Here is a 14770-nt window from a genome sequence, read left to right as displayed (position 1 = left end):
GTTTATGCAACAGTGATATAATAAGGGTTCTTAAAATTCAAGGGTCGAAGTTACAAAACGAGACGTAGTCGAGTTTTGTAAAAAAAGACCCGAGAATTTTAAGAACCAATTATGAGCTGTTGCATACATTACTTTTTCTATGACAGCTGCAGCAAAAAAATAGAGTTATTATTAAAAAAAAAGAGTTATTATTTAAAAAAAATTGAGTTATTATTTAAAAAAAAAAGATTTATTATTGTAAATGAAAACATACCTCTTTCAATCAAGATGATCGGAACTTGTATCTTTAAAAAAAATAAAGCAGTTGTATTATACTCATAAGATGACTGCTAGCAGTCATCTTATGAGCCTATAGACAAATCATTCAAATGACATTGCTTTAGATATCACTGTCAGTCATTTAATTGACACATTTAAGTGCTGGAGTAGAAAAATACTCTATTGCACGTGTGACAATAAAGTTGGCCAGCTGCGTTGGGCGTATACACGTAGGAAGGCTTAGGTCTCTCTTTCCGTGACTGGCGTTTTGTGTCTAGGCTTGTGAGGCGGTTATCCTCAAACATTTTGACACCGTTATGGATGGTAGAACGCCAAGATGACCTTCCAGCAAGCTCCTCCCAACGCTCAGGGTCGATGGCGCAAGCGCTCAGATGCCGTTTGAGGACGTCCTTGTAGCGCAGGTGCTGACCACCGTGCTTCCGCTTACCCACTGCCAACTCAGAGTAGAGGATAGCCTTAGGCAAGCGGTGGTCATCCATTCGAAGGACGTGCCCACACACAGAATAGAACGGAAGATGTGACTCGCTATAGGGTATTTGACTACTAGTCAAACGGAGGCGGGCCGCATGTTGTTCACGCCGCGGCTGTATACGGAAGACACGTGGGGTTCGGTTCTCGGCGTGGACAACTTCCACTCGCTGCCCTGCTACCACACCAGGACCTTCATCTTCTCCAGGTTAGCACAGAATAGATATATATATATATATATATATAGTCCTCCTCATCGTTTTCGATGACGGCGACCCTAAATAAACATCATGGACGTTGTCTAGCGTGAGCCCTTATGTGGCTGGCCAGGCCGAACTTGGTCTTAATAGTAGTTTATGCAACAGTGATATAATAAGGGTTCTTAAAATTCAAGGGTCGAAGTTACAAAACGAGACGTAGTCGAGTTTTGTAAAAAAAGACCCGAGAATTTTAAGAACCAATTATGAGCTGTTGCATACATTACTTTTTCTATGACAGCTGCAGCAAAAAAATAGAGTTATTATTAAAAAAAAAGAGTTATTATTTAAAAAAAATTGAGTTATTATTTAAAAAAAAAAGATTTATTATTGTAAATGAAAACATACCTCTTTCAATCAAGATGATCGGAACTTGTATCTTTAAAAAAAATAAAGCAGTTGTATTATACTCATAAGATGACTGCTAGCAGTCATCTTATGAGCCTATAGACAAATCATTCAAATGACATTGCTTTAGATATCACTGTCAGTCATTTAATTGACACATTTAAGTGCTGGAGTAGAAAAATACTCTATTGCACGTGTGACAATAAAGTTGGCCAGCTGCGTTGGGCGTATACACGTAGGAAGGCTTAGGTCTCTCTTTCCGTGACTGGCGTTTTGTGTCTAGGCTTGTGAGGCGGTTATCCTCAAACATTTTGACACCGTTATGGATGGTAGAACGCCAAGATGACCTTCCAGCAAGCTCCTCCCAACGCTCAGGGTCGATGGCGCAAGCGCTCAGATGCCGTTTGAGGACGTCCTTGTAGCGCAGGTGCTGACCACCGTGCTTCCGCTTACCCACTGCCAACTCAGAGTAGAGGATAGCCTTAGGCAAGCGGTGGTCATCCATTCGAAGGACGTGCCCACACACAGAATAGAACGGAAGATGTGACTCGCTATAGGGTATTTGACTACTAGTCAAACGGAGGCGGGCCGCATGTTGTTCACGCCGCGGCTGTATACGGAAGACACGTGGGGTTCGGTTCTCGGCGTGGACAACTTCCACTCGCTGCCCTGCTACCACACCAGGACCTTCATCTTCTCCAGGTTAGCACAGAATAGATATATATATATATATATATATATAGTCCTCCTCATCGTTTTCGATGACGGCGACCCTAAATAAACATCATGGACGTTGTCTAGCGTGAGCCCTTATGTGGCTGGCCAGGCCGAACTTGGTCTTAATAGTAGTTTATGCAACAGTGATATAATAAGGGTTCTTAAAATTCAAGGGTCGAAGTTACAAAACGAGACGTAGTCGAGTTTTGTAAAAAAAGACCCGAGAATTTTAAGAACCAATTATGAGCTGTTGCATACATTACTTTTTCTATGACAGCTGCAGCAAAAAAATAGAGTTATTATTAAAAAAAAAGAGTTATTATTTAAAAAAAATTGAGTTATTATTTAAAAAAAAAAGATTTATTATTGTAAATGAAAACATACCTCTTTCAATCAAGATGATCGGAACTTGTATCTTTAAAAAAAATAAAGCAGTTGTATTATACTCATAAGATGACTGCTAGCAGTCATCTTATGAGCCTATAGACAAATCATTCAAATGACATTGCTTTAGATATCACTGTCAGTCATTTAATTGACACATTTAAGTGCTGGAGTAGAAAAATACTCTATTGCACGTGTGACAATAAAGTTGGCCAGCTGCGTTGGGCGTATACACGTAGGAAGGCTTAGGTCTCTCTTTCCGTGACTGGCGTTTTGTGTCTAGGCTTGTGAGGCGGTTATCCTCAAACATTTTGACACCGTTATGGATGGTAGAACGCCAAGATGACCTTCCAGCAAGCTCCTCCCAACGCTCAGGGTCGATGGCGCAAGCGCTCAGATGCCGTTTGAGGACGTCCTTGTAGCGCAGGTGCTGACCACCGTGCTTCCGCTTACCCACTGCCAACTCAGAGTAGAGGATAGCCTTAGGCAAGCGGTGGTCATCCATTCGAAGGACGTGCCCACACACAGAATAGAACGGAAGATGTGACTCGCTATAGGGTATTTGACTACTAGTCAAACGGAGGCGGGCCGCATGTTGTTCACGCCGCGGCTGTATACGGAAGACACGTGGGGTTCGGTTCTCGGCGTGGACAACTTCCACTCGCTGCCCTGCTACCACACCAGGACCTTCATCTTCTCCAGGTTAGCACAGAATAGATATATATATATATATATATATAGTCCTCCTCATCGTTTTCGATGACGGCGACCCTAAATAAACATCATGGACGTTGTCTAGCGTGAGCCCTTATGTGGCTGGCCAGGCCGAACTTGGTCTTAATAGTAGTTTATGCAACAGTGATATAATAAGGGTTCTTAAAATTCAAGGGTCGAAGTTACAAAACGAGACGTAGTCGAGTTTTGTAAAAAAAGACCCGAGAATTTTAAGAACCAATTATGAGCTGTTGCATACATTACTTTTTCTATGACAGCTGCAGCAAAAAAATAGAGTTATTATTAAAAAAAAAGAGTTATTATTTAAAAAAAATTGAGTTATTATTTAAAAAAAAAAGATTTATTATTGTAAATGAAAACATACCTCTTTCAATCAAGATGATCGGAACTTGTATCTTTAAAAAAAATAAAGCAGTTGTATTATACTCATAAGATGACTGCTAGCAGTCATCTTATGAGCCTATAGACAAATCATTCAAATGACATTGCTTTAGATATCACTGTCAGTCATTTAATTGACACATTTAAGTGCTGGAGTAGAAAAATACTCTATTGCACGTGTGACAATAAAGTTGGCCAGCTGCGTTGGGCGTATACACGTAGGAAGGCTTAGGTCTCTCTTTCCGTGACTGGCGTTTTGTGTCTAGGCTTGTGAGGCGGTTATCCTCAAACATTTTGACACCGTTATGGATGGTAGAACGCCAAGATGACCTTCCAGCAAGCTCCTCCCAACGCTCAGGGTCGATGGCGCAAGCGCTCAGATGCCGTTTGAGGACGTCCTTGTAGCGCAGGTGCTGACCACCGTGCTTCCGCTTACCCACTGCCAACTCAGAGTAGAGGATAGCCTTAGGCAAGCGGTGGTCATCCATTCGAAGGACGTGCCCACACACAGAATAGAACGGAAGATGTGACTCGCTATAGGGTATTTGACTACTAGTCAAACGGAGGCGGGCCGCATGTTGTTCACGCCGCGGCTGTATACGGAAGACACGTGGGGTTCGGTTCTCGGCGTGGACAACTTCCACTCGCTGCCCTGCTACCACACCAGGACCTTCATCTTCTCCAGGTTAGCACAGAATAGATATATATATATATATATATATAGTCCTCCTCATCGTTTTCGATGACGGCGACCCTAAATAAACATCATGGACGTTGTCTAGCGTGAGCCCTTATGTGGCTGGCCAGGCCGAACTTGGTCTTAATAGTAGTTTATGCAACAGTGATATAATAAGGGTTCTTAAAATTCAAGGGTCGAAGTTACAAAACGAGACGTAGTCGAGTTTTGTAAAAAAAGACCCGAGAATTTTAAGAACCAATTATGAGCTGTTGCATACATTACTTTTTCTATGACAGCTGCAGCAAAAAAATAGAGTTATTATTAAAAAAAAAGAGTTATTATTTAAAAAAAATTGAGTTATTATTTAAAAAAAAAAGATTTATTATTGTAAATGAAAACATACCTCTTTCAATCAAGATGATCGGAACTTGTATCTTTAAAAAAAATAAAGCAGTTGTATTATACTCATAAGATGACTGCTAGCAGTCATCTTATGAGCCTATAGACAAATCATTCAAATGACATTGCTTTAGATATCACTGTCAGTCATTTAATTGACACATTTAAGTGCTGGAGTAGAAAAATACTCTATTGCACGTGTGACAATAAAGTTGGCCAGCTGCGTTGGGCGTATACACGTAGGAAGGCTTAGGTCTCTCTTTCCGTGACTGGCGTTTTGTGTCTAGGCTTGTGAGGCGGTTATCCTCAAACATTTTGACACCGTTATGGATGGTAGAACGCCAAGATGACCTTCCAGCAAGCTCCTCCCAACGCTCAGGGTCGATGGCGCAAGCGCTCAGATGCCGTTTGAGGACGTCCTTGTAGCGCAGGTGCTGACCACCGTGCTTCCGCTTACCCACTGCCAACTCAGAGTAGAGGATAGCCTTAGGCAAGCGGTGGTCATCCATTCGAAGGACGTGCCCACACACAGAATAGAACGGAAGATGTGACTCGCTATAGGGTATTTGACTACTAGTCAAACGGAGGCGGGCCGCATGTTGTTCACGCCGCGGCTGTATACGGAAGACACGTGGGGTTCGGTTCTCGGCGTGGACAACTTCCACTCGCTGCCCTGCTACCACACCAGGACCTTCATCTTCTCCAGGTTAGCACAGAATAGATATATATATATATATATATATAGTCCTCCTCATCGTTTTCGATGACGGCGACCCTAAATAAACATCATGGACGTTGTCTAGCGTGAGCCCTTATGTGGCTGGCCAGGCCGAACTTGGTCTTAATAGTAGTTTATGCAACAGTGATATAATAAGGGTTCTTAAAATTCAAGGGTCGAAGTTACAAAACGAGACGTAGTCGAGTTTTGTAAAAAAAGACCCGAGAATTTTAAGAACCAATTATGAGCTGTTGCATACATTACTTTTTCTATGACAGCTGCAGCAAAAAAATAGAGTTATTATTAAAAAAAAAGAGTTATTATTTAAAAAAAATTGAGTTATTATTTAAAAAAAAAAGATTTATTATTGTAAATGAAAACATACCTCTTTCAATCAAGATGATCGGAACTTGTATCTTTAAAAAAAATAAAGCAGTTGTATTATACTCATAAGATGACTGCTAGCAGTCATCTTATGAGCCTATAGACAAATCATTCAAATGACATTGCTTTAGATATCACTGTCAGTCATTTAATTGACACATTTAAGTGCTGGAGTAGAAAAATACTCTATTGCACGTGTGACAATAAAGTTGGCCAGCTGCGTTGGGCGTATACACGTAGGAAGGCTTAGGTCTCTCTTTCCGTGACTGGCGTTTTGTGTCTAGGCTTGTGAGGCGGTTATCCTCAAACATTTTGACACCGTTATGGATGGTAGAACGCCAAGATGACCTTCCAGCAAGCTCCTCCCAACGCTCAGGGTCGATGGCGCAAGCGCTCAGATGCCGTTTGAGGACGTCCTTGTAGCGCAGGTGCTGACCACCGTGCTTCCGCTTACCCACTGCCAACTCAGAGTAGAGGATAGCCTTAGGCAAGCGGTGGTCATCCATTCGAAGGACGTGCCCACACACAGAATAGAACGGAAGATGTGACTCGCTATAGGGTATTTGACTACTAGTCAAACGGAGGCGGGCCGCATGTTGTTCACGCCGCGGCTGTATACGGAAGACACGTGGGGTTCGGTTCTCGGCGTGGACAACTTCCACTCGCTGCCCTGCTACCACACCAGGACCTTCATCTTCTCCAGGTTAGCACAGAATAGATATATATATATATATATATATAGTCCTCCTCATCGTTTTCGATGACGGCGACCCTAAATAAACATCATGGACGTTGTCTAGCGTGAGCCCTTATGTGGCTGGCCAGGCCGAACTTGGTCTTAATAGTAGTTTATGCAACAGTGATATAATAAGGGTTCTTAAAATTCAAGGGTCGAAGTTACAAAACGAGACGTAGTCGAGTTTTGTAAAAAAAGACCCGAGAATTTTAAGAACCAATTATGAGCTGTTGCATACATTACTTTTTCTATGACAGCTGCAGCAAAAAAATAGAGTTATTATTAAAAAAAAAGAGTTATTATTTAAAAAAAATTGAGTTATTATTTAAAAAAAAAAGAGTTATTATTGTAAATGAAAACATACCTCTTTCAATCAAGATGATCGGAACTTGTATCTTTAAAAAAAATAAAGCAGTTGTATTATACTCATAAGATGACTGCTAGCAGTCATCTTATGAGCCTATAGACAAATCATTCAAATGACATTGCTTTAGATATCACTGTCAGTCATTTAATTGACACATTTAAGTGCTGGAGTAGAAAAATACTCTATTGCACGTGTGACAATAAAGTTGGCCAGCTGCGTTGGGCGTATACACGTAGGAAGGCTTAGGTCTCTCTTTCCGTGACTGGCGTTTTGTGTCTAGGCTTGTGAGGCGGTTATCCTCAAACATTTTGACACCGTTATGGATGGTAGAACGCCAAGATGACCTTCCAGCAAGCTCCTCCCAACGCTCAGGGTCGATGGCGCAAGCGCTCAGATGCCGTTTGAGGACGTCCTTGTAGCGCAGGTGCTGACCACCGTGCTTCCGCTTACCCACTGCCAACTCAGAGTAGAGGATAGCCTTAGGCAAGCGGTGGTCATCCATTCGAAGGACGTGCCCACACACAGAATAGAACGGAAGATGTGACTCGCTATAGGGTATTTGACTACTAGTCAAACGGAGGCGGGCCGCATGTTGTTCACGCCGCGGCTGTATACGGAAGACACGTGGGGTTCGGTTCTCGGCGTGGACAACTTCCACTCGCTGCCCTGCTACCACACCAGGACCTTCATCTTCTCCAGGTTAGCACAGAATAGATATATATATATATATATATATAGTCCTCCTCATCGTTTTCGATGACGGCGACCCTAAATAAACATCATGGACGTTGTCTAGCGTGAGCCCTTATGTGGCTGGCCAGGCCGAACTTGGTCTTAATAGTAGTTTATGCAACAGTGATATAATAAGGGTTCTTAAAATTCAAGGGTCGAAGTTACAAAACGAGACGTAGTCGAGTTTTGTAAAAAAAGACCCGAGAATTTTAAGAACCAATTATGAGCTGTTGCATACATTACTTTTTCTATGACAGCTGCAGCAAAAAAATAGAGTTATTATTAAAAAAAAAGAGTTATTATTTAAAAAAAATTGAGTTATTATTTAAAAAAAAAAGATTTATTATTGTAAATGAAAACATACCTCTTTCAATCAAGATGATCGGAACTTGTATCTTTAAAAAAAATAAAGCAGTTGTATTATACTCATAAGATGACTGCTAGCAGTCATCTTATGAGCCTATAGACAAATCATTCAAATGACATTGCTTTAGATATCACTGTCAGTCATTTAATTGACACATTTAAGTGCTGGAGTAGAAAAATACTCTATTGCACGTGTGACAATAAAGTTGGCCAGCTGCGTTGGGCGTATACACGTAGGAAGGCTTAGGTCTCTCTTTCCGTGACTGGCGTTTTGTGTCTAGGCTTGTGAGGCGGTTATCCTCAAACATTTTGACACCGTTATGGATGGTAGAACGCCAAGATGACCTTCCAGCAAGCTCCTCCCAACGCTCAGGGTCGATGGCGCAAGCGCTCAGATGCCGTTTGAGGACGTCCTTGTAGCGCAGGTGCTGACCACCGTGCTTCCGCTTACCCACTGCCAACTCAGAGTAGAGGATAGCCTTAGGCAAGCGGTGGTCATCCATTCGAAGGACGTGCCCACACACAGAATAGAACGGAAGATGTGACTCGCTATAGGGTATTTGACTACTAGTCAAACGGAGGCGGGCCGCATGTTGTTCACGCCGCGGCTGTATACGGAAGACACGTGGGGTTCGGTTCTCGGCGTGGACAACTTCCACTCGCTGCCCTGCTACCACACCAGGACCTTCATCTTCTCCAGGTTAGCACAGAATAGATATATATATATATATATATGTTCAATTATGCCGTTCATATTACAATGTATTTTTCGCATTCACTGTGGCAACACCTTGTCACAGTTAAAATTCAAATATTTAAAAAATAAACTGTTGCTCTGTCATACAGTTGACAGAGCCAGTGTATCAAAAACCTACCACCAGTTCACATCCCCTTTCGTTGCTCTCGTCTATTTTCGCACCTTTTATTTAAAGCACTACTATACTAAGTACCTTAGTACATTATTAAGATCAGTGTTGTGTACCGGAGGACGCCGAACTCATCCGTGGCGGGGAAAATCTGAGGTCTAAGTTGGCCGACTGCAGGTAACGATTTTACGCTTCCTCTAGCTTGCGACAGAAAGCCAGAATCACCACCAGCGGTCTCCAACGGTGACCAACGATTTGGTTCCCACTGTCTCCGGATCAAAGGTAACTTCGCTTACACCTATACACACTTTAGTTTCAATTTCCATATTATTTATCCCCGATTTATCCCAACTTTCTTGCTCCATCGGCCCTAAATTTCACTCTCTCTTTCGCCCCTTTTTCGCTAAATACAGTCCACCTTTGCTATCGAACATTTTGGCCTTCGATCCGCATATTTTGATAAAGCACCTATGGTTTGTCGTTTCTCGTTTTAGTATTCATAGTTGCTTATCGAATTTGTGTTGTCATCTTTTACATTTAAAATTTAGGGTAGACTTATAAAAGTTCGAGGGTAAGCAAGAAAGTTGGTCGTGTAGTGGTGCTTTAATAAAATCATTCGGTCACCTTGTTAATATCACTGGCAACATTTTTCATAATTGTCAAGTGTCAACTGTCAGCTGCCAGCCAGTCATTGAACTCATTGAAATTGTGGAAGGTGAATTGCAGTTTGTTTTGAACATTTTTTTGTGTAATTACTGCAATTGTTGTGGAGTTTTGTGTTTATTAATATGGCAGGCGGTGATAAATCTGTCGAGAAAGAGGATGCTGGTGTAGATACGGTGATGATTGCTCGTGACTATCAGGTAATGAGAATTGAGTATTTGCAAATGTTGTCGGATGCTGAATTAGCGTTGTGTGACGAGAGTGAGTTGTGTACAATTGCGAAGAACTTTCATGAAGCTCAAATAAAGCTTCTAAGTACTGCTCCGCGAAGCGAACACCGCGAGATTTGTTCCCATACCGCGATGTTCGACTCTAAGGTTAGGGCAGTGAGATCGCGTTTGCAAAATAGAAAGCAGGCTTTCGCTGGGGCTTCCGGAGTGTCGGGGACGCCGCAGCCGGTCTTGCCGAAGTTGCCGAAGTTGCAAATTAAAGCTTTCGATGGGAAAATTGACAACTGGGTAACATTTATACAATTATTCAACTCATTAGTACATAAGCGAACAGACATTGCCCCGGTTGAAAAGTTACATTATTTGTTATCGAGCGTTCAAAATGAGGCATATGACCTTATTAAAAATTATCCTGTCACCGATGACAATTACAAGGTAGCATATGAGGCGCTGTACAAGCAATATAATAAAATTAGATTAATTGCTACAACTTATTATGACAAGCTTGTTCAGTGTGAACCTGTAAAGGCGTCCCGGGCTAGTGACCTACAGCGGGTTCATCGGGTTTTCACTGAGAATCTGTCTATCCTGAAAGGTTTCGAATTGCCGGACAAGAATTTCTTGCTTATTCAATTATTGTGGTCAAAGCTGGATAGGAGCACAAAGGAGCAGTTTGAGTTAGAGCACAACTCGGATGATATCCCGGAGTTTGGGAAATTGCAGGATTTCATTGAAAAAAGACATCGGGCACTAGATGCTGCAGGGTCAATGGGGTTTGTCGCTAGTACTCCTCAGCCTAGTAGTAGTAAGCCTTCTAGTAAGCCAAAAATGGCCTTGGTGGTCACCGCTCCAACGTGTGTAGTTTGTAAACAGGCTCATAGCCTCGTATCCTGTCCAACCTTTTTAGAATATGACCCCGCTGATCGGTTTAAATGCGTGAAAGAAAACAAGTTGTGTATTCTATGTTTGTCGGGATCTCATTCTGTCAAGTCCTGCAAGTCAAAACAGCGGTGTGAGCAGTGTCGTTTCTCCCACCATACGCTGTTGCATTTTAATAATGTAAATGTGCCTGTCTCCCCGGCAGTGGTTGTAAATAGTTCGAAACATCCACCTGACACATCAAATCCACTGGCAATGGTGGCAAGTAATGTTGCGGCCTCTTCTTTGTTTGCAACTGCCAAGGTTTTGGTGAAGAATGCCCAAGGCGATTTGGTAGCGGTAAGGGCTTTGCTTGACTGTGCCAGTGCTTGCAACTTTGTAAGCGAGGCATGTGCAAAGAAGCTTGGTCTCCGGGCAGAATATGGGAAGCATGCCGTGACTGGTATCGGTGAAGTGGTGTCTAGGCCTGGTGGCACATTGTCATGTACCGTCTCGTCCAGCCTTGGAAATTCTGATACTGCTATTTCGGTAGAGGCTTATTTGTTGCCAAAAATCTGTCCGGAAATGCCAACGGATCACGTTGATGTCTCATCATGGCGACATATCAGGGGCTTAGAGTTGGCTGACCCTCATTGGCACATTCCAGGACCTGTTGACTTGCTCCTGAACGTTAACATTCTCGCTTCTTCGTTGCGCCCTGGTTTAATCCATGGGGCCCCTGGCCAGGCGACTGCCCTCAACACCATTTTCGGGTGGATTCTGATGGGTGACGCTGGCGACTGTGCTACGGACATCTGTCGTTCTCGGTTCCGTGGTAACAGTTGCCAACTGGTCGTGGGCAAGTTATCGATTGACGACTCTATTAAGAGGTTCTGGGAGTTGGAAGATGTCAGCTCTCCGAACACCGTCATCTTGTCGAAGGAGGATCAGCTGTGCGAGGAATATTTTCTCGCTAACTTTCGTCGCACAGAAGAAGGTAGATTTGTCGTTCCTCTACCTTTCGCTGACCATTCCAATAAACCCACCTTCTCGGGCTCTCGAGCCATCGCTCTTAAGAGATTTTCGTCGCTGGAGCGGAAGTTATTGAGTAACTCCGACTTCTACAAAAACTATGTAGCCTTTATGAAGGACTACGAAAGCTGTCGCCACCTCGAGGAGTGTGACCCTCCGAGGGTGGATGTGGGGAAGTTCTTCTACATTCCCCACCACGGAGTATTGAGGCCTTCGTCAACCAGTACTCCTCTCCGGGTCGTGTTTGACGCCAGTGCCAAGGACAACCGAGGCATCTCGCTAAATGACGCGCTACTACCAGGGCAGAAGCTGCAAAACAACATCTTCCACTTACTCCTTCGTTTTCGGTGGCATAATGTTGTTTTCACGGCCGACGTCAAGCAAATGTATAGGCAAATTTTAGTGTCCCCGGAAGATGCTGAATATCAGCGTATCCTATGGCGTCCGTCTGTCAATGAGCCTGTCCGGGACTATCGGCTGCTGACCGTTACTTACGGAGTTTCGTCCGCTCCTTACCAAGCTCTCCGCACCATTGCTCAATTGGCGAGGGAATCGGGGGAAGAATACCCTTCTGGTTCAGCAGTTTTAGACCGCGACATCTATGTCGACGATGTGGTGTCTGGAGCTCATTCTGTCGAAGAAGCACGGAAGCTTCGTTCGGAGTTGTCGACGATATTAGCTTCTGGTGGCTTCCATTTGCGGAAGTGGACGTCGAACCACCAGGAGTTCTTCGACGGTGTCCCCTCCTCAGACTTGTATTCTGAAGACTTTCGGGAGTTCAACTCCATTGGGGACATCTCTCTAAAAATTCTTGGCCTCTCGTGGTTACCTCAGGCGGACGACTTCACCTTTCGAGTGGCTGTCGAAGATCGTCGGTGCACTAAACGTACCATCCTCTCGGAAATTGCTCGAATTTTTGACCCTCTGGGCCTGCTCTCACCTGTGACGTTCTTCGCGAAGTACCTCATGCAGTTGCTCTGGGTCTCAGGTGTCTCATGGGATGACGACGCGCCAGAGAACATTGTATCCGAATGGCGTGAGTTCAAAGCGCAGCTGCCCTCGTTGAAGTCCGTCTCTGTTCCGCGTCGTATGGTCAAAGATTTCGTTTCGCTCGAAGTCCACGGGTTCTGCGATGCCTCAGAGCGAGGGTTTTGCGCGGTGGTTTACGTTCGAACGTCAGGCGAGGACGGAACGCAGTATGTCCAGTTGGTCTGTGGTAAATCGAGGGTGGCACCCCTGCGTAAGTTGTCTATACCACGTCTGGAGTTGCTGGCCGCGGTACTGCTTGCCGACCTGGTGGAGTCGGTCGCAACAGCTCTGGAGCCTCTCCACAAAATCGATAAGGTACAGGCGTGGTCCGATTCTAGCGTTGCGCTTACTTGGATAAAGTCTTGCCCTTCCAAGTGGAAAACTTTCGTGGCTAACCGCGTGAGCCACATCCAGGAGATTATTCCTCCCGATTGTTGGCGACACGTGAGGACTGGCGACAACCCAGCCGACTGCGGGTCGCGGGGGCTCTTGCCGGATGACCTGGTCCACCATAGTAACTGGTGGAAGGGTCCATCTTGGCTCGTGCTGGACAAACCTGACTGGCCTAAGTCAACGTTGTCAGTCGACGTGGATGTCCTACACGAAGAGCGCAAGGTGACTGTCCTCACTGTCTCAGTACAGGAAACGTGGACAGACAACCTAATGAACAAGTTCTCGGCACTGAGGACACTCCAACGTGTCCTCGCATATTGTTTTCGTTTCGCGCACAACGTAAGAAACCAAAAGACGTCCAACAACCTGTTGGACGGTCCTTTAACACCCCTGGAGATTAAACAGGCGCTTATGTTCCTCGTGCGTTCTGTTCAACAACACCACTTTGCCTCGGAGATCGAGAAAGTTAAAAACAATCTGTCGAACTCTCTCCCGAAGGCATTTAAGAAGTTGTCTCTATTCCTCGATGACGCGGGTCTCTTGAGGGTGGGCGGACGCCTGTCGCGAGCTTCTCTCGAATTCGATGTTAAACATCCCCTGTTGTTACCCCGCGACGATCGTCTTACCTCCCTCTTGATCGACGAGTACCATAAGCGTTTCATGCACCCAGGCGTGCAAACGCTTCATAATTTGCTAGCGCAGCATTTCTGGATACTGTCCCCAAAACGAGCTATCCACTCAGTCACGTCGAAATGCATGAAATGCTTCCGTGTTCGACCACTCGGTGCTCCTGCGCCGTTCATGGGCGACTTGCCGTCTTATCGGGTAGCCCAGCTCAAAGCGTTCCTGAGTGCTGCTGTCGACTTCGGAGGACCTTTTGACATAGCTCTGGGTCGCGGGCGAGGCAACAAGACCTACAAGGCTTACATTTGCGTCTTCGTGTGCACTTCGACTAAGGCTGTACACACGGAGCTCGTCACTGAGCTGTCCTCAGACGCATTTCTCGCCGCGCTTCGCCGCTTCGTCGCGCGTCGTGGTCGGTGTAATCGGTTGGTTTCCGACCAGGGCAAGAATTTTGTCGGCGCGAGCAATGTTCTGCAACGTCTCGTAGGAAATGCTGCTACGAATAGCGAGATTAAATTCGAATTTAATCCGCCAGGCAGCCCTCACTTCTCAGGTCTGGCTGAGGCCGGAATCAAGGCTGTCAAAACACATTTGGCTCGAGTCATCGGTAGCCAGAGGTTGACGTACGAGGAGTTTCTGACAGTCTCGACTCAGGTTGAAGCTCTCCTTAATTCAAGACCTCTTACTCCTCTCAGTACCGATCCTAATGACTTATCGGCCCTCACTCCGGGCCATTTTCTCACAACGGAGCCCTTATCTGTCGTGCCCGAGGAAGATCTCTCGGATGTTCGGGTAGGGCCACTTCAACGGTGGAAGTTGCTGCAGAAAATGCACCAAGACTTTTGGAACAAGTGGTCAAAAGAATACATGCATACTCTGCAGCAGCGAATGAAGTGGCACGACCGGCAAACCGACGTCCAAATCGGTGCTCTCGTGCTCGTGGTTAACGAGCAGACAGGCCCCATGAAGTGGCCTCTGGGTCGCATCGTCGACACTCATCCCGGGTCCGACGGGATTTGTCGTGTGGTGACCGTGCGCACGGCTACGGGATTGTACAAACGGCCCGTGGTCAAGCTGTGCCCTTTACCCGTCTAATCGCTCGTTGAGCGCTACTATCGTGTCGTC

Source organism: Cydia amplana, chromosome 2, assembly GCF_948474715.1.
Source record: "Cydia amplana chromosome 2, ilCydAmpl1.1, whole genome shotgun sequence".
Classification (NCBI taxonomy): Eukaryota; Metazoa; Arthropoda; class Insecta; order Lepidoptera; family Tortricidae; genus Cydia; species Cydia amplana.
Note: the sequence above shows the minus strand (reverse complement) of the source record.